Source organism: Ischnura elegans, chromosome 5, assembly GCF_921293095.1.
Source record: "Ischnura elegans chromosome 5, ioIscEleg1.1, whole genome shotgun sequence".
NCBI lineage: Eukaryota > Metazoa > Arthropoda > Insecta > Odonata > Coenagrionidae > Ischnura > Ischnura elegans.
In genome coordinates this window covers 2,332,910-2,352,480 of record NC_060250.1, presented here as the reverse complement: position 1 = coordinate 2,352,480, position 19,571 = coordinate 2,332,910, and the positions used below count along the sequence as shown (strand labels likewise).

The window sequence follows — 19,571 nt, the reverse complement described above, 5'->3', positions numbered from 1 at the left end:
ATTGCTCTGTGAGGAGTGAAAACCCTGGCGGCGAAGCTGCCCCCGCCCCAGGAACGACGGAGCCATTCCGAGGAGTCAGAGGCGCGGAAAACCTCCGAGAACCCTCGGGCGGCAAATCCGCTCCAACACGTGGTGCAGCCGAATGGGTGTCTTACGAGGGGGGAGGGCGCCGATAACCCTTGGGCGGCAAAGCCGCCCACAGGCGAGGAACGGCGAAGCCGTTCCGAGGAGTCGACGGCTCGGGGGGACACAGTAAACCTTGGGCGGCGAAGCCGCCCAGAGGCAAGGAACGGCGAAGCCGTTCCGAGGAGTCGACGTCCCGGGGGGACATATGTTAATTTGGGCGGCGAAGCCGCCCCATCACCAGAGAGCTTACGGGGCGAGGGCGCCGATAACCCTTGGGCGGCGAAGCCGCCCACAGACAGGGAACGGCGAAGCCGTTCCGAGGAGTCGACGGCTCGGGGGGACCCAGGTAAACCTTGGGCGGCGAAGCCGCCCCAACACGAGGAAGGGCGATGCCGTTCCCAGGAGTCGACCCTTCGGGGGGACTCGGGTGGCCCTTGGGCGGTTAAGCCGTCCTCCCACGATGAACGGCGGTGCCGTTCCGAGGAACTAGCGGGTCTCCGTCAGAGGGCTACCTCGATATCTGGGCGGCTAAGCCGACACCGGACGAGGAACGGCGAAGCCGTTCCGAGGAGTCGGGGGCGGGACGGCGTAGCCGTCCGGTGGGGGCAGCCGGCGAACCCGGATGCGGGGGGGATTTAGGGGGCTTAGCCCCCTAACGAGCGCGCGCAGCGCGGCGAGTACAATTGTATACATTTTTATACATTTGTGTAAAGCCAAATTTGTATAAAATTTACACATTTTGTATACAGTTTTATACAGGACATCCTGTATATAATTGTATACATTTTTATACCATTGTGTAAAGCCAAATCCAGAATGTCATCCCCATGGATATGATGAGGGTTATCCTGGTCATCATTGATGGTGTCATGGTCATCGTCGATGGTGTCATGGTCATCATTGGAGTCATGGTCATCATCGATAGTTTCATGGTCATCATTAGGGAATACTATATCATCCCTTTCAAGTAGAGCACTCTCTTCATTGACTACATGTTGTCGTCTTTGCCTTTTAGACAATGCAGCTAGAGGATACCTTCTTTCACTCATTGCAAGAGTAAGAGAAGAGTTCTTGTCTCAAGATATATCTGAAAGGATATAGCAATGCACAATTTCACACCTCAACCAAACAAAGAATTACTAATCCAAAATGGTAGGTAGTAATAAATAATAAATTAAAGGTTAAAATAAATGTATTAAATGATCCATGTCATCTTTAGCAAGTAAAACAATGGCTCACATCAATTTCATGATTGAGACACCCACAACCTCTACTCTGTCCTGAGGCCAATTCGTGATTTAATGCGGCGGTCATCATTTAAATATCATAGTCAACTATATTAGCCTTACATTAAATAGATGTTGTACCATGACCAAGACAAGCAATGGAAAACAGTAATTGTAAGCTCAAGCTGGAATTGACTGAAGGACTTTAAATATGGTCATTATTCTTCACTGAGATTCCCAATGTAATTCTGTCATTACCTTTTTGCAATGGTAGATATGCCTTAACTTTCACGCTTTCTAAGAAATTTCTCTACTGGTCTTAGCCCACTTTCCAGGTCTGTGACCAAACTTAATTAATTTGCATCCACATGTACATTCAGATAATGATCTGCCAGCCACCGTCAAGGGGTATGGTAGGAAGTGAATTAACACCAAATATTAACTAGATGCCATGCAAACAAAAGTTAAGGACGCAAAATCTAGTCAAAATTTAAGAAAAGAAAAATGATCGCTAAAGAAAAGCAAGCATATGAACCACGTTGTTAGTTCCATAAGCATAAGTAAGCTACAATTATATTTAAACTATTGTTAATATGCGTAGATGCACCACTGAATACCAGTGGCGGACAAAGAGGGAGAACCAGGTGGCAACGGCCCCACTGAACCCCCCAAGAAAAACTTGCAGCCTGATGGCGTGCACCGCACCCGATACAAAACACCATACAAGACCACCATTACTTCATACAACATACTGGCAATTATTGCCCCTCGTCGAGGTATACGCCTGGATCCGCCAATGCAGAATACACTTAAGGGTGTTCTATCCTAATTCAAAAATCCAAATTCAACCGTCGCCGGATTTTAGTTGCGAAGTCGGCCGCTACGGCCAGTGGAATGGGAAGCCTCCTTGGGTGGAGGGGAGTAGTCGCTGACCGAAGGAAAAAAAGGAATAGACGAGGGGTCGAGCTTCGCTCCGACCGAAAAAAACACCCGGCGCTGTATCAAATTTCACTGCGGAGGTGCGATATTGAGAGTGGTCGGGATACGGAGGTTGATTTTTGCTCTCTAGTAGCATTAGTCCCATCTCAGCCACTCGGTTGACGTTTCTCGGAAGAATCCAAATACGCACGCTCTCGACGAGGCTGGGAAGTACGGCCGGCTTCTATGAAGAAAGGCGATTACTTGCCAAGTTCTCTCCTTATTTATATTATATACATCTTCTATATTATATACAACCCTGTGTGACAGATAGCTCACTCACTCATTCATTCACGTATACAAATTCCCGACCACTTCCGGACGTGCTGGGAAGACGAAATTTTCACCGTGGGTGGAGAAAAAATATTCATTGGGTGGAAAAGTCCGAAAACTGCAAAAAGTCGAACGGTTTTCGAGATATATCGATCCGAATTAACATTGGAGCCTTATGGGACTAAAACTTTTTCCATTCATTGTCTACTTGTAAATGTCTAGGGAACATGAAATTTCACTGACTAAAACTAGATTTTTTGGCCGATTTTTTGATGTGAAACATTTTGCCATATTTTGCTTATAATTATTTTTTTTATTTTTTTTAAATTTCCAATGCTTTTCTTATGGGCCTATCTTTGGATTTTTTTAAAACCACCTTCAAATCGTTGTAGGAATAAGTCCTTAACGTATGAGATACTAGATTTTTCGGTTGATTTTTTAGTTTCGTTTTCTTTGCAATATTTTGATTTAAAGTATTTTTTTTAACTTTTTCAAATTTTCAATTCTTTTCAATGATTTTTGGAATTTTTTTCACCAATTTGCAATAATCGTAGGAAAAATTCACTTAAATGCAGGATACTAGATTTTTTATTCAATTTTTCGTCTATCTTCATGTATCCAAAAGACGAAATAATTTCGAGTAATTAACGATTATGTATTTCCATTGAAATTGCGACTCCTACAACGTTTGGTAACTTACAACACATCCGCCGTGAAGTTTGCATTCCCTCAACACACGATTTTAAATTTTTCGGAATTTTTTTCTGCCACTTTCCGACGACGTACGGCCACCAAATTAACGTGAGTGACGCCTATCTTGTGCCCCTAAGGGCCGCTACCCGATGAACGCAGAATATTTAATTTTAACGTGTGACACCATCGAAAAACCACGCTTGCACTACAGCTAAAGAGCCGAAATTTTTATCGAAGGTAAACGATGTCGCGTTAAACGGGAAAAGCACTTGAGGTCCCCCGAAAACCCCCTGTGACCCCCCCAAAAAAATAAAAATTACCTAATAAGTCGCATATTTCGTGTACCATTCATCCCAGTCGCATCGTTTTCATTCATTCGGAATGGGAATTGTGTCGGCTATATTTACCCGTTATGTTATATTGTCCATGCTCATTTACACACCCGCAATAAAACATCAAAATTTTAAATGTGCATTTCTTAACAAAATAGTAGAGGGAAAATGATGACTCTGGCCCATGTACACCTAAACGCATTTTTTAAAACCACTTCCCAATAAGGTACGGCCACGAAATTCGCGAATTTTGTCGGCTATATTTACCCGTTATGTTATATTATCCATGCCCATTTACACACCCGCAATAAAACATCAAAATTTTAAATGTGCATTTCTTAACAAAATAGTAGAGGGAAAATGATGACTCTGGCCCATGTACACCTAAACGCATTTTTTAAAACCGCTTCCCAACAAGGTACGGCCACGAAATTCGCGTGAGTAATGCCTTATTACAGGGCCTATGCACCGCTATGTGGAGAACACAGAATTTGTCATCTATATGTGAGTAATAGGGGGAAACACATTGCTCCCCTAAAGCTAGGGAGCTGGAATTTTTATTGACGGTAGGCTAACAAATTGTGTGCAGGAAAACCCCAACAGCCCTTGTGGTGACTGACTCACTGATGGATACAAATTCCCGACAACTTCCAGACGTGCTGGATAGCTGAAATTTGGCACGCGTGCGGGGAACCGGAAATGATCCGGAAGGAAAATCCGAAAACCGGAAGTTTCCACCACGTGTCCTCGCTAGGACGACAAAATAGCCGAAATCGCGCTTTTTCCGGGGACCCTCTTTCGGTTTTAATTGTACTGCGCGCGAACTATGCGTGTTTTACGCATTGTTATTGCATTTTTTGAAAGCTGATGAACGTGAGCACGTAATTAAGTAAATTTATTAGTTTCCACTTGAGATAATATCAGCCAAAATGGCGTCCAAAAATTGAGAAATATTTCATACTTTCCCCTCGACTTAATTTAGGGTGTTGAATAACGAAAATGATTATTATATATGCTCATAACATTGTCTACGAAATTTAGGTAACAATTTTCTTTTATTGTGCTTGGTTACTCAGAAAAAAATTAAAGTATTCCGAAAATCACCGAAAATTACGATTTCCAAAAGATTAACACAAGGTGTTGGTTATTCTGAAATGGAAAATGTACGTTTTGGAACCCTAATTAAGACTTTAGGCACAACAAAAACACCTTGCTAAATTCTTAACCCAAGATTAAGTCACAGAAATACACATCACAAGATCAACCGAAACAGTAACCAATGTAAACGAAAAGGGGACGTCTGGGAACGGTAGTTGAAGGAAGTGATTGTTGTTAAATTTAAAATGCATTTATTCATGAAAGCACAAGCACTATCATTAACACTGTACAGGCGAGCTTAAAGGATAAGGGCAAAGGTTGGAAGTGTGAAAATGTAAATAAATCTCGAAGTTCATGAAGATTTGAGGGTTTTCCACGGTTGTGGCAGTATCACTTCCACCAAAAGATCTGGAGATGAATGACCGCCTAGAAATAGAAATTTTTCAAAATCAGGCAAAATTTAAAAAAAAATATATAAAAAATGACAGTTGCAATCCCAGGTCGTATCAGTTATAAATGTGGAATGACAGTACTTTTACCACGAAAAATCTCCACAGTTAGCTAATAAATGCGTTACACGAGGTTATGTCAAACCAAAAATGTGAGGCTTTGAGGCACGAGAAAATTATCATAATGAAAGGGTGGGGCCAAATTTTCGATTGCAAATATCAAGAGCTAAATTCATCCTTTAAATTCTTAATATTACCCCCATTTACTCTATTCTCATGACTTCCCTTTTTTATTCCCTCAGATAGTAACCCCTGCCCCTTTTCAGCAAAAAATATCCTGACCACAGTACTGTTGTTGCACTTTGTTTACAACTACAACAATTTCTAAACTGCAATGGCAGCAAATCCACAGAAGTAAAAAAAATATGAAATTAATTATATTTCAACATCCGTAGGCGGATCACCGTTAGTCCCTGTATATTATTGTACGCCAAACAACATCAATTCTTGCATAAAATGAGCATGGATGCAAGCATAACTATCGCTAGGGCGCCATAAATCTTATCCCACCAGATAACAGAACCCAGCCAGCACACTCGCCGACGTTTATGTAAACGTCCAAGACAACGAAGCGGCAACAGTTTATCCTGTTGAGGTTCCGTAATGAAAGATCCACTTATCTCAACATGAATTTATTTGTTGCTTCTTCGCAGCGCAGAACAAGACTAGACTCATACAGGGAATAATCACGATAAAAAAACCCAGTCAGCCAAAAAAACAAAAGAGCAATGAAAAACGTAAAACAAGTCAAATCAGCAATTGAAAACTTTTACATTTTCTACAACACTCCCCCAAAAAGTTTACATTGCTGTAATAACAAACAAAAGAAATACATCAAATATCAATAACATCTCTTTTGCTCAAAATGACTCTTACTTCATCAGTAGCAAAATTAAAAGAAAACCCTTACATTCCAAATAAATAATTCGCATTCAACTTCAAATTAAAGTTCACACATGCCCAATAAAGAACGCAAATTTTCAAATGGTACTCTTGGAACAGGCTTAGTAAAAACATCTGCAACTTGATTTTTACTTGGAACATACTCATTTGATAATTGTCCTTTTTGGAGTTGTTCACGAACAAAATGATAACGTACATCAATGTGCTTAGACCTCTTGTGAAATTCAGGGTTTTTAGCAAGCTTAATAGAACTAATGTTATCACAGAACAACACCGGGGGACACTTTAATGGGGAAATTTCGTCAAAGAGTCTCTTCAACCAGACAGCATCTTTTGCGGCTTCACTAGCAGCAATGTACTCAGCCTCTGTGGTTGACAGCGACACACACTGTTGCCGCCTGCTGGCCCAGGTGATGGCACCACCACTATGCATAAACACAATGCCACTGACTGACCGCCGCGTAGTGGGGTCGCTGGCATAATCAGCATCACTGTAACCAACTAGTTCCCCACCATTCTCAGATGAACTGTAGAGAATCCCCTGTGACATTGAACCCTGCAAATACTTCAAAATCCGTTTAACTAAACCCCAATGTCTTACCTCTGGGTTATCAAGGAATTGGGATGCATAGTTCACCGAGAATGCTATATCTGGCCTAGTAGCAACAGCCAGATACAACAAGCAGCCCACAGCCTCTCGATAAGGTGCACTTGTTTTCTCAGCATCCTTCCTTTCCTCTTCTTTCAAAGTCGAGCCCTGTATCTATTAATGTGACCATCACCTGCACGTTTTACTTTGTAAACCCATCGATTAGAGATGGATTTGCGATTACCTGGTAGCGTAGTGAGGGTCCAGGTCAAGTTTTCCTTTAAGGCAGCCATCTCTTCCTCCATAGCCTTCTCCCAGAGTAATCGCTGATCAGATTTCATTGCCTCCGAGTAGCTGCTTGGCTCATCAACCTCAGCTAACATTGACTCAATGAGGCGTTCAGGTGGTTTGATTTTCAAACGATCCCGTAGGTTTCTCTCACATTTATCAGTGGGTTCAGTAACGCAGTCCTCTTCAGGATCATTTGAAGGCTCCAGCTCATCATGCACGTCAGTTGGAAATAACGTCAGCAGCCCCCCACAAGTCTCAGGTTCAAATACGACGTCACAACTCCGAACTATCTTGTTTCCAGGTTTTATCCACACTCGAAATCCATCTATATTCTGAGAATACCCCACAAAAACCCCACGCTGGCTCTTTGGGTCCCATTTCTTCCGACGGACTGTTGGTATGTGAATGTAACAGTTGATACCAAAAACCCGAAGTTTGTCTAAATGAAACTCTTTCCTTGTAAAGATCTCATACGGTGTTTTCCATCCACACTGCTTGGGCCTGTTCGGTTTAGAACATAAACAGCCGTATTAACTGCTTCTGCCCACAATGTTTTAGGCAAATTCTTTGCTAATAGCATAGTGCGAGCGAGTTCAACCACAGTCCCGTTACTACGCTCTGCACAACCATTTGCTCTGGCGTATATGGATTGCAGACACAGAAATCCACACCCATTGACTTTAACAGTTTTTCTACCTCATGATTGACAAACTCTCGACCACCATCGCATTGAAATACACGCACAGGTCGTCTGCATTGATTCCTCACGATATGCAACACTTCTGTAATCTTCTGTGCAGTTTCTGACTTCTCCTTCAGAAAGTAGACCATGCGAAACCTCGAGTAATCGCATGTAAAGCATAGAAAGTAACGTGCTCCACCCAGAGACTCACACTCCATCGGCCCACAGATGTCAGCGTGTATCAACTCCCCAGGTTCTTTGGCTCGCTGACTTCTTGAATGAAAGCTACTCCTGTGCTGCTTACCTTGAACGCAAGCGGCACAAAAACTTTCACCTTCAGTAGCTTCGATTCCCCGTTGTTTGAGAAACTTCAGGACATGTCTTTTATTTTGATGACCAAGACGCTCATGCCAAATTTGTAGTGTGTCTTTCGATGCTACATTCATCTCTTTGGCACCCGTTACATCTAACTTCAGCACACGGATGTGGAGTCTGAATAATTGTCCATACCGGACGCCACAAGCTTTCACTACACCGTCTTTAAGAAATTCACACTTAGTTTTCGACGACTTAAAAGACAAGCCTTTATCAAGGGCGGAAACAACAGAGAACAAATTTCTCCGGGCAGTGGGTACATATAGTACATTCTCCGTGCGACACGGTAGCAATTTACCGTTAACACAGGATTCAAACTTGATTGTCCCTTTACCTAGTGCATACATTGTGGATTTGTCGCCAATATGTATTTTCAATGGCGTTGAAAACTGTTCAAAAGAAGAGAAACATTCTTTCTGGTTAGATATATGATCGGTGGCACCGGTGTCTACAACCCACATATCACCAACAGTCTCTGCATTCAAAAGTTCACTAATGAAAGCCTGATAAGCCTCATCATTACGGTCTGGCGCACTATATTTATTTTGTACCCTCTTCTGTTTCCAACTAGGACAATCCTTTTTCATGTGCCCTTGTCCACCACAACCATAGCACTTGATTTTCCTTTTATCTTTTACTTTCTCTCGTGAAGATTCCCCTTTCTTTCTACTTGAACCTGCGGCATAAGTGGAATTTTAGATTTTACAGTCATCAGTGCTACTGCCTCTTCCTTTCTTTCAGCTCGTTTCAAACGACGTATTTCATCAGAAGTCAGCACTGCCACCAAATTTGCGAAGGTCTGATGATCTTCAGGTCTCGCCCACCATGCCTGTTTCAGACTCTCGTACTCGTCGGGCAATGTGTCCAGTAACTTAACCATCAACGATGACTCATCCGGCTTCACGTTTAACTGCTGCATTCGTAAGACTAACCCTTCAAACTTCGCGATATGAGTGACCATATCGTCGGCGAGGCTCATATTGAAGCCAAAAAATTCCGCTTGAACAGTGTGAGCAGCTTGTTTAGTCTGTTGTTCGAATACAGCATGCAATTTGCACCACATGTCTCTCGCCGAGTCACACGCGACGAGAAGAGCAGCCACTTTAGATTCAATAGACCTTACCAAGACTTGGCATGCCGCTCGATCCGCCTTGTCCATAACTCTATACGCTGCATCATAGGAAGTGCGCTCATTAGAGGATGAATTGCTTCCCTCAACCTCTGGTTTTGAGACCTCTCCAGTGCAGACCTCGTATGCATTTTCAATGCCTCGTAGTACATTTTTCACCGAGAATTTCCAAATTGTCCAGTTCTCACTACCGCGTAACTTCTCGATTCCATGGAGCTCCATGCTTTACACTTAACAGCAAACAGTTCGTTCACAAGTGCAACCAAGCAAATGTCCAAACGAGAACGTGGCGCGAAAACGTTATTTAACTCGCGAAAAAACACGATTGAAAGCAACGAAGACTATTTAAGTAACCAAGGAACGCAAGAAACCACGTTCTGCTACCATGTTGAGGTTCCGTAATGAAAGATCGACTTATCTCAACATGAATTTATTTGTTGCTTCTTCGCAGCGCAGAACAAGACTAGACTCATACAGGGAATTATCACGATGAAAAAACCCAGTCAGCCAAAAAAACAAAAGAGCAATGAAAAACGTAAAACAAGTCAAATCAGCAATTGAAAACTTTTACATTTTCTACAACATATCCTTCGACGTTGCGCCGTGGATGATATCAACATGATGGCAACGCGTTGACGTGAGGTTGCTCAGTTTGGACGGCTGCTTCATGTCTCATTTTGTGTGAATGTGCGAAGTGAAATTACTAAAATACCATTGATAATTAAAGGCTGTACCATTACGATTTCCTCCTTCGCATGAAATTTTACGCTCGATCATATCGTCTGCTCACGACAGCGAGGCCATGCGAAATCATCGTGCGCGCAACGCGAAATGCACTTTGGGAAAACCCGTTATCCGCCGTTGCCGGTAGCCATTTGTAACTTTGTTGATATGTGAATTCATGCTTTGTGTTCGTCGTGATGCTTTTCTCCTTTTTGAATGGTCGAGGGACGGTTTTCGTACACCAAACCTTTAGTAAATAGATTTTTTCAAGAATTTTAATTTTACATAAATTGTTCATTTACTTCATCCGTCAAACTTAACGTGGTTTCAGCTTCTCCATTATCACTTTTCATTTCATTTCACCTTCATATCCGATTATCATGTCCACCCGTCGTACTCTGACCTTGTTGTATTCCTAATTTTCACTGACGTGAATTTTCGTTTGTAATTTTCACTAGCGTAAGTTTTCGCGAGTGATTTTAACTCTTGTTAAATCGTGTTCTTAGTGAGAAAAAGTGTTCAGTGGTTACAAGTTTTTTTGGCTTTGGCTAGGGCAGTGCAAGTTAGAAGCCTCTTCGAGAGTTCAACCACCGTATTCCGCCAGGATTCGTGAAAGGTAAGTCTAGACTCTGTTTACCGTCGTTCATTATGAAATTCATTAACAGTACACTTAAGTTTTCATTACCATTGAGTTAGTTCTGTTGTGTTTCTATTGTATGGATCGATGTATGTCTGGTGGGTGCTCATACTGCGAGTTTGTGGGTGCACGATGGAACGCTTAAGTTTTTCATTCGATGGAGTGCAACTGTTCAGTGCTGCACGTTGGTGAGAACTCACCCCCTACCAAACACTCTTGAAATATTGAGTTGAGCAGTAAAATTTAGCAGAATCGCAGAGATTTTTCCTCAATTACTGGAGTGTGCAATCATTTAATGCATCACTATTAACTATAGTGATTAGTGACTATAGTGATAGCAGACTATAGTCTTCATATACAATAATTAACTTTACTTTCAATGGAATTTTATGATCTCATGTTTTTAAGTAACTGAAGAGTGAACGCCTCATAGTCATGATTTTTTTCCTCTTTTTTTCAGGATGCCTTGGCAAGTGTTAATATTTCTTCCACATTAAAAAAATTTACTGGCCTCACAGTGCAGGCTTTTGCATAGTCATGGGTGAAATTGGATGGAGATAAGATTATATATTGAATATTACCCTAGCCTATAACTGGTCTTCAGTGTCACAGGTCATAAAATGGCTCTCGACTCAGTGAGGAATGGGGTATCTTGGGCGTGAAGTTCTGCATGCCTCCATTTGGTGAGTTTGCAACAATATTTGTGAACATTTGTTTAGATTAAAGGGAGGATTAACATCTTTGACTTGCAAGGGCAGGGTGCCTTTTAAATGTATTCAAAGGGGTTGTTTCATGGTGTGTGTGTGAGAGAGAGCACTGACTTGTTTGTACATGTTAAACTAGTTCTCTAAGCCAAGTATTTAATATTTTTATTTTAGTAAATTTTGACATTGACTGCGTGCTTTGAAATGTGTGGCTAATTATGAAATTTTATAATAATTATCTTCCAGAGACTGTAGTGGCAGCCATTGCTATTGAACAGAGATGGCTACTTGTGAAGATGGAGAACAGACATGGAGGCATTTTAATCACTGACATTAAAAAAATTCTGGGAAAGGAAAAGGACAAAAAAGAATTGAAAGTATCCTGATGTAAGTAATTCTTCATCTATGGAGACTGATGATGACAGAATACTGAAGCCACCATCACCTGGTAAATGTTTACATATAAGAATTTGCTATTTTGAGTGCTTTATCATGTGCAAATATAAGTGTAAAGCTTATCTATTCTGTTTTCAATTGCATGAGTGCCTCCTAAGAAGGAAAGATTGCACTTAAAGATTACTTAAACTATGTTGGAGTAAAGGAGCCTGAAACTTTTCTATAGAATTGTAGTGTTATTTCTGAAGAATCAGTGAAGTCCAATTGTTAGCACCTGGTGCACCCAATGAGGTCAGGGGTATCGGGGAAGATTTCTTGGGATATGCACCGGGTAAGGTCCTCCATTTCTCCCTCCAATGTTACCGCAACCAACTCACCAATCGTCTTCGGGGATTCTGGAATCCAAGGTTGGATTCCTAAATCGTGTGATTCCTGAATCCCTGAAGACGATGGGTAAGCTGCTTGTCGAAACGTTTGAATGAGATCTGGAGGACCTTATCCGGTGCAAATCATGAGAAATCTTCACTGCTTTTGTTAGCTGGGAAAGAACCTGAAAGAGGAGTATTTGGTTGGTATCTCATTTACATTGTCAACTGTTTGACTTCATAGCCTCCTAAGTACAGTGCAACCTCGATATAACGACACCCCACGGTGCACTAATAAACACTCGCTATAGCGAATTGTCGCTTTACCGGAGGAGAAGCAAATAATAGCCAATATACCTGTTGCGGACAGATATACAGAAACAGGAGTGGTGCGGCGACAGATAAACATCTATCCGATAAACGTAAGCATAAATCCAGACGAAAGGCGATGTTTTTTGCATCACTAAATTTCCTTACTCGAACAACGACTAACTATTCAAACCATTTATAAGCGCCGCACTGAATAAAAATCATGGAAAGCATTGTTTCGTCAATCATTATGCTAATGCACAACCGACGAAGTCATTTTTCTATGCACTTAATTAGTTCATTTACGTGATCATTCTATTGTTTTGGTATTTTCCACTGAAAATTCAAAAATTAACTGACAAAACAGTATCGCGGTTATTTAATGCCTCAAAGGTTTCCATTGGTGTATGTTTATTGTTTCTGTACGTTAACCGGCAGTGAAGTGAAATAACGCATTACATTTGTTTCTACCGGTGGAAGGTTGTATAACGTTCCCGCCTTGGAAGACTTTTTCTATCAGATAATGTAATATCTTCATCATCTACGGTAAAAAGTTTGCTAAGCTTGAAAAATGACGTGATTAAAATTACCGTTGTTGAAAAAAAGTTTCTTTTTGAGTGTTACGCTCGCGACGTATTTGAAATGATACACCGAGTTTACCACGGCACTGCAAACGAGAGTTAGTTGTTCTGTGAGTTCTTCCAGCGGCCACCAGGGGATGCTCGGCTACCCACGTAACAAAAGAGAGCGCCAGTACGACTCCGACCAATGACCCGAATAGTTCACCCTTGTAAATCCGCAACGGAGAATAAATACAATAAGGGATTGAACGAACTACGGCCGTTAAACAGTTTGAAGAAAATTAATTCCCCAAGGCCGTACTCTTTGATGGGCAGATGGGAGTGAGAAGTAATAATGCTAACACGGGAGGTAATGGCAAGATAAGACACTAAGCTCAACCAAACTAACACCAGACTCACGTGTTAGCATTATTACTTCTCACTCCCATCTGCCCATCAAAGAGTACGGCCTTGGGGAATTAATTTTCTTTAAAGAGAATAAATACGTCCATCCGGACAATTCACGCTGAGTATCATTGCTTCGTACATCCTACATCATCGCTAAGGCGCACTACCTACCTTTAGAGGCATCATTGCAAGAAATACCTCATACTGCAAGGGTTTTGTCGGGGAGTTGTATGTAAAAAAAAGTTCCGTTTCGTCTATGTTATATGACGCGGGGAATACTTCTAAAGATACTTATGATCGGAGTCCTCTCTTCCACGACTTCAGGTTTACACCGCAGGCATCACCAGGGGAGTTGTGAGGGGAGATAACGCTTTGGTGCTTCGCATTAGTATAATCAACCTTCCGCACTCTTAAAATTCTCGATTCGCAATCTATCCCTAAAATACTCCGCTTCAGGCTTGGGCGTAGCCCCTTTCTCAGAAGTTCCCGCAGATTTGAATGGGCAAAACCACCCGAACAAAGCTCCTTATAACTCTTCATCGTCTGCATTCCTTGGGCGCTTTTGTTTTTTTTTAAATTTTGCAGAGCGAATAGGAAGATGAATTAATTTCGACACTCATATTACTCCTTTATTTTTATTTTCTCGCTTAGACGTGTTTGGTGTTTTTTGGCCATGGTGACTGCCATCAAATGCTTTCTATTCACGCAACTCACGGACGTGCGGGTATGCTGCCGACTGCTTTCTGCCGCCCGAGGAACAAAAGAAGATTAAGCATTCGCGAATGCTAATGCCACAATATTTTCACCAAAATTAACTACTTATTTATCGAACGTCAGTTTACCACATAACTTTGAGACTGAGCACTCCATTAACTTCATTTCTAACAGATCGCTAGCAATTACAGAGGTTAAGGAGTCTTGATGAAAGTCTTCCGGCGGTGAAACCCTCGCTATGGCGAGAGCCAACACCAAAAGGGTCTCGTAAAAACGAATTTTTTAACACGCTTATTGTAGGGTCAATTGACGGTGCATCGGCTATCTCTCGTTATAGCGGGAGTGTCGCTATAGCCCGTACTCGCTTTAACGAGGTTCCACTGTATTAATATGCTCATGGTACTTTATATTGATTATCACTTTGAGTCTTAAACTTAAGTTATGATACCATCATTACCTCCTTGTTGATATTTAATTTTATGATAACTCTGGGATGTACTTAGAAATTAAAAATGCTCTGTCACTATGTTCAATGGTACTCATAGATAATTAATTATCTGGTCATCTCATTTTTCAGATTTTATTTCATGAAGGAAAGATCTTCGAACATCATGTTTAAGAGCAGTCAGAATTATCAAATGAGGACTGGGCTTAACAAAAGTCAACAACAAGTGTTCTAACCTAATACAGAATGAGTTAGCTGTGTCTTTCTGTTTGAAGGGCCACTCAGAAAACAAGATAGCCTTAGAAGTGCATTTTAGCTCCATTATAAATGTCACATTTGGTAAGTACTTTGTAATCGTTGGTGCTTTCGATTTACTCTTCCCTTATCTTGGAATACAGTTGAATGAAAAGAGCTTTTCAGCATATGTGCATATTTCATTTTCAGCATAATATCTAATCCAATTATGAATACTTTGCAGGCAGTGTAAAAGCCAAAATAAGCCTGATTTGATACTATCAGTCTGAAAAGAAGCATCAGGGTATGATTCCAGGCCTCAAAATACAGAGTAGAGAAAGGTAATAAGAAACGAGAAAGTGTTCTGAAAGGCAATTCAAAGGGGGTCTCGAAGAAACATGATTCTTCCAATTTGCCTATATCAGAACCTGCTAGTGTGGAAGGGCAGTTATGCTTGTTGTCTCATAACATGATTGTTGGATAAGGTGAGGTCAGCGACTTATCACTGTTACGACAGACACAGCTAGAAATGTCATTAATGCTCCTTGATTTTGTCTCACAAGGGAGTAGGAATGATTCTTTGCCTTCTTAAATGCCCTATTTTTTATGATTTTCAGAATGCCAAATGCTGCTAGGAATAGGTCCAAGTTTGGTTGAATAGCCTTTCGTATAGCTGAAATAAATTAATTTTAGTTCATTTCTTTCCTATGAACCTAACTCAAATGCTATAGAATGCCCTACCCTTAAACAGCTCCATTGGTGAAGTGGTGAAGATTACGGCTTATTCCATATATGGAGACATAGAATGCTGCAGGAACGCTAGGGTGTGTTTGCTTGTGGTGATCAGCTTCCTTATCGTCATAGAACACAGCAATTTCATAATAGGGCATTCATAATCGTGCTTGCTATGGCAGTGAACAACTGAATGTATAAATTGTATGAAGAAAACTTCTTTAAAAATAACATTTCCTAATTACCATATGCTGATGTTCCCTGTCACCACAAGCTTGAATGTGTATGTCCTCATATGAAATGGCTGTGTTCCTTGGCAATTAAGGAATTGACCACTAAAAGGTGAGGCCACATTAAATAGTGCACACTAGTGTTGCTATTGCATTTCATGCCTCTGTGTTCGGAATTAGACTTCAATATATTATGTCAAATATAACTTTAAAAAATATTCACCTGCCTGTTAGGATCTGCTGCAACAGAAAATTTGGAAATGAATTCAATCTAGACTCCAAAAAATTGAATGCAAGTTTATGTTAAGACCTCAACCCTAACTATATAATTAATGATGTAAAACTATAATTTGTTAATTCTCCTATTTTGATATTGGAGTCATGTGTGAGACTGACATTTTTCGTACTGTTCCTCGTGGGGGATCCATTGTGCTTGAGGCTTTTACTTAAGTATTGCTGTAATTCTATAATTTCCACTTGAAAATGATCATGCTATCTGCTGGTTAGCAATATCTTTTGTGTTGTATTGATGGAGACCTGTCTATTTCTTTCCATTTTGGGTTATGAACTACCCTGTAGCTCATTGTTTTTTCCAACTGTCATTTCCCCAGGTGGGGCTGTTCTGGGGCCGTATTCTGTAACTCCAAACCGATCGGTGCGGCACCGATTCGTCGGGTGCGACGTCACACCAACTCCCGGTATGAAGTCGTGCGATTCTGTACGAACCCAATCGGTGCGGCACCGACTAGAGGACGGGAGATCGTCGGTAGCCGTACCGACAGCAAAAAGGTGTCGGTACGGCCACCGACTAGTGGGTTTCATGGACTTCCCCGGTGCGCATTGTACGTTTTATTTTGTTTTTACCTCATCACCGAGTAAATAATGAGGTTTTCTGCAATGTTATCTTTTTCTGCCCCTTAGAATACGCCTCTATAATTCACTGTGTCATCATCTATATTGATTACCTTGACAGAAATATAACATATTGGTTAATAAACATGAGGTTTGCTAACATATAATGACTTTCTCTCATTTATCTTACCACTTTCACTCGCTTGTAATATGCTTTATTTCTCTCTATCATCATTTATTTGCTCCTTTGACATAAAAAAGATATTTTTGATTAGATATGAGTTTTGCCGCAATGTTATCGCTTTATCTCACTCTGAATAGGCGACTATTATTTCACTCAATCATCATTTGGCGTTTCTCTCGGCATAGAAATAAGATCTTTTTATTTAAGTATGAAGTTTGCCACAACGGTATCAGTTTCTTTCATTTGTAACAGGTAACTATATTTCATTTAATCGTCAGCAATCGATTCCCTTGACGATAAAAGAAGATATTTGTTAATAAGTATGAGGTTATCCGCAATATTATCATTTTCTCTCACTTGGAATGCGCAACTTAAACATATGTATTTCAATTGAATGGTTTGCGGCGTAACTTCGTGAAATTTCCTCATAATGGAATGAAAAAACTTTGTAAATTTCACATGAATTTTATTGGCACGACCAGTTTCATCGCTGCGCGACATCATCAGGTGCATATACAGGAGAGCACGGCGTTAAATACCCTGGGATACAAGGGAACGGGTGTTGGACAAGAGGTGGGTGGTTGAGTGAGGGCGAGGGAAGGTGGGGGGAAAAAACCCAGGAAGAGGAAGGCTGGGAAGGCGGTGCGGTGTGTCACACTAAGTCGTTAGGTGGGGGGTGGGATAAGGGTTAGGATTATGGTCAGTAATGACGGGTGTGAGAGGTAGGTTGAGTAATGGGGAGTGGGAAAGGAAAATGACATCGTGCTCAACATCCCCATGTCACAGGCCAACATACAAAAAGAACTCAACACCATTAAACTAATAGCCGCCAACAACGGATACTCCACCAATCTAGTTGAAAACCTCTATAAAAAGAAACGCCGTAAATTAACAATGAAAAACATCTTCCCATCCCTCCTTCCAGAAGAAAATAGCAAAAAATGGCGTAGTATCCAATTTTTGGGAAACATTTCCCATAAAATAACCTCTTTATTTCCCAAAGACAGAATAAATCCGGCCTTCTACAACAAAAATTCACTACGTCACTTCATTAGTCACGCAAAAGACAAAACAGACCCACTACTCAAGAGCGGAGTGTATAAACTCACGTGCAATACTTGCCAAAAATTTTACATTGGGCAAACAGGGAGGAAATTCCAAACACGCATCAGTGAACATAAATATAACCATTATATGTATTTCACCCAATCACAATTTCTTTTCTTCCTCGTCATTACACTTATTTTAATTACACCCAGCTCCATATTTTATAACAATTTCCTAACTTGTTCCTCTAATATGACATTTACATTTGCTTTTGAATCCTACGTTCACGTTTCATGGTATGTTATTTTCGTCTGCTACGGTGCCAATGGCATAACCTTCCGTTGATAACATTTAGACGGAACTTACTTAATGGCAACTATATTACCAAATCATGAATAAATAGCAATATACGGAACCAATATTTAAAAAAAGAAACTACGATCTCAAGGATAGTTTCAATAATTCATTCCAGCAACAACAATCTCCATCACATACAAACTTTATTGTGATGTTGTAATATTGTTTCCCTCGATTCTGTAGGTACAGCATTACTACCACACATTATATAAGCATTGTTAACAGCTTATCCAATATCTAGCAATAAGTCGTAATTTCCGCAAATAAAAAGATTGCGAATGACGACAACAAACTTTGCCAATGAGTCTTCACTTGTTTTTACCCTTCTTTCATTGGTGGATACACGTGAAACTTCGGATATATTCGGATTTTCCCTGTTTGGGAAGGAGAGGGAACCGTACTGGTTTGAAACCGACGACCTTACAGAATCGCTGAAAGTGTCGTCATCGGTGCGGAATCCGTTGTCGGTACGGTTTGATGCCCAGTCGGTGGGCTTGAAAGGGAAACCGACCGGTGCGGCACCGACGAAATACAGAATACGGCCCCTGGTGCCAGTGTGTATTTAGTGCAAGCATGGAAGTACTAGTACATCCGTTTTGTCATTTAGTGTGAGTGACATCTCCAGCATTTCGGAGTGTTTACATACATTTGAGAACATCCTGTCTAAGCAGCAGAGAGCGTTTATAAACATAATGTAACATGCTAGTGTGTTTTGCATTGTTCTGTGGGAACACTTACCAGTTTGTTTGCGACTTCTTGCTGACAATAAATTGAATAAAGAAAAAAAATCAGTGAGATTCAGGTCTAACAGGGTCTAAGGAGGAAATGGAAAACACATGTGTGCTGTTATAACAAATTAATTATATTTAACTAAATATTACACATATCTTTGCAAATATACCATAATCTCAGAAATTCATAAGAGATTGAATCCATTAGACACAATAAAGGGGCTAATCCCGGACGGTAAACCACATTTTGTGCTTAATTATCGTCAAGAGGTTTTAGCAGATCCTCTCACAGTATTATTTAATCAGTCTATTCATCCAATGTAAAAAAAACATCTTATCGCATGAGTAAATTCACTAAGCATAGTAAGTTAAAAGTCAATTTAAGAAGTAGTAAGAATTTAGATGTCAAATATAACTAGACAAATATTTTCTGAATATTTTGATGAGTGTTGATAAATAACAAATACCGTTAGAAAACCTTTATTCAATGTAAACGAAAATAAAGGCCAATAGGATCAATATCAATGTTTTTGCCTGATTATCCTTCCTTAAGGTCACAAGAATCCATGAAGAACAAGCTCACTTTTCCTCGTATTTCTTCATCATTGGCAATTTGGAAAATTCTTCCTTACTACACCTTTAAATAATATCCCATAAACTTTATTAGAATCTATTAGTGATACATCTAATTTTTCTAGTTAAAGTAAGTCATTTTGTTAAAAAGTAATCTCTATTCATG

General features: G+C 40.5%; 1 long non-coding RNA gene across 1 annotated transcript; it reads left to right on the top strand.

The window, feature by feature from the left end:
* Positions 1-9,901: 9,901 nt before the first annotated feature.
* Positions 9,902-16,338, top strand: LOC124159638. The gene is made up of 5 exons (XR_006864993.1): positions 9,902-10,543; positions 11,025-11,247; positions 11,515-11,716; positions 14,598-14,804; positions 14,944-16,338. It is a non-coding gene; the product is annotated as an uncharacterized LOC124159638 (long non-coding RNA).
* Positions 16,339-19,571: the final 3,233 nt, after the last annotated feature.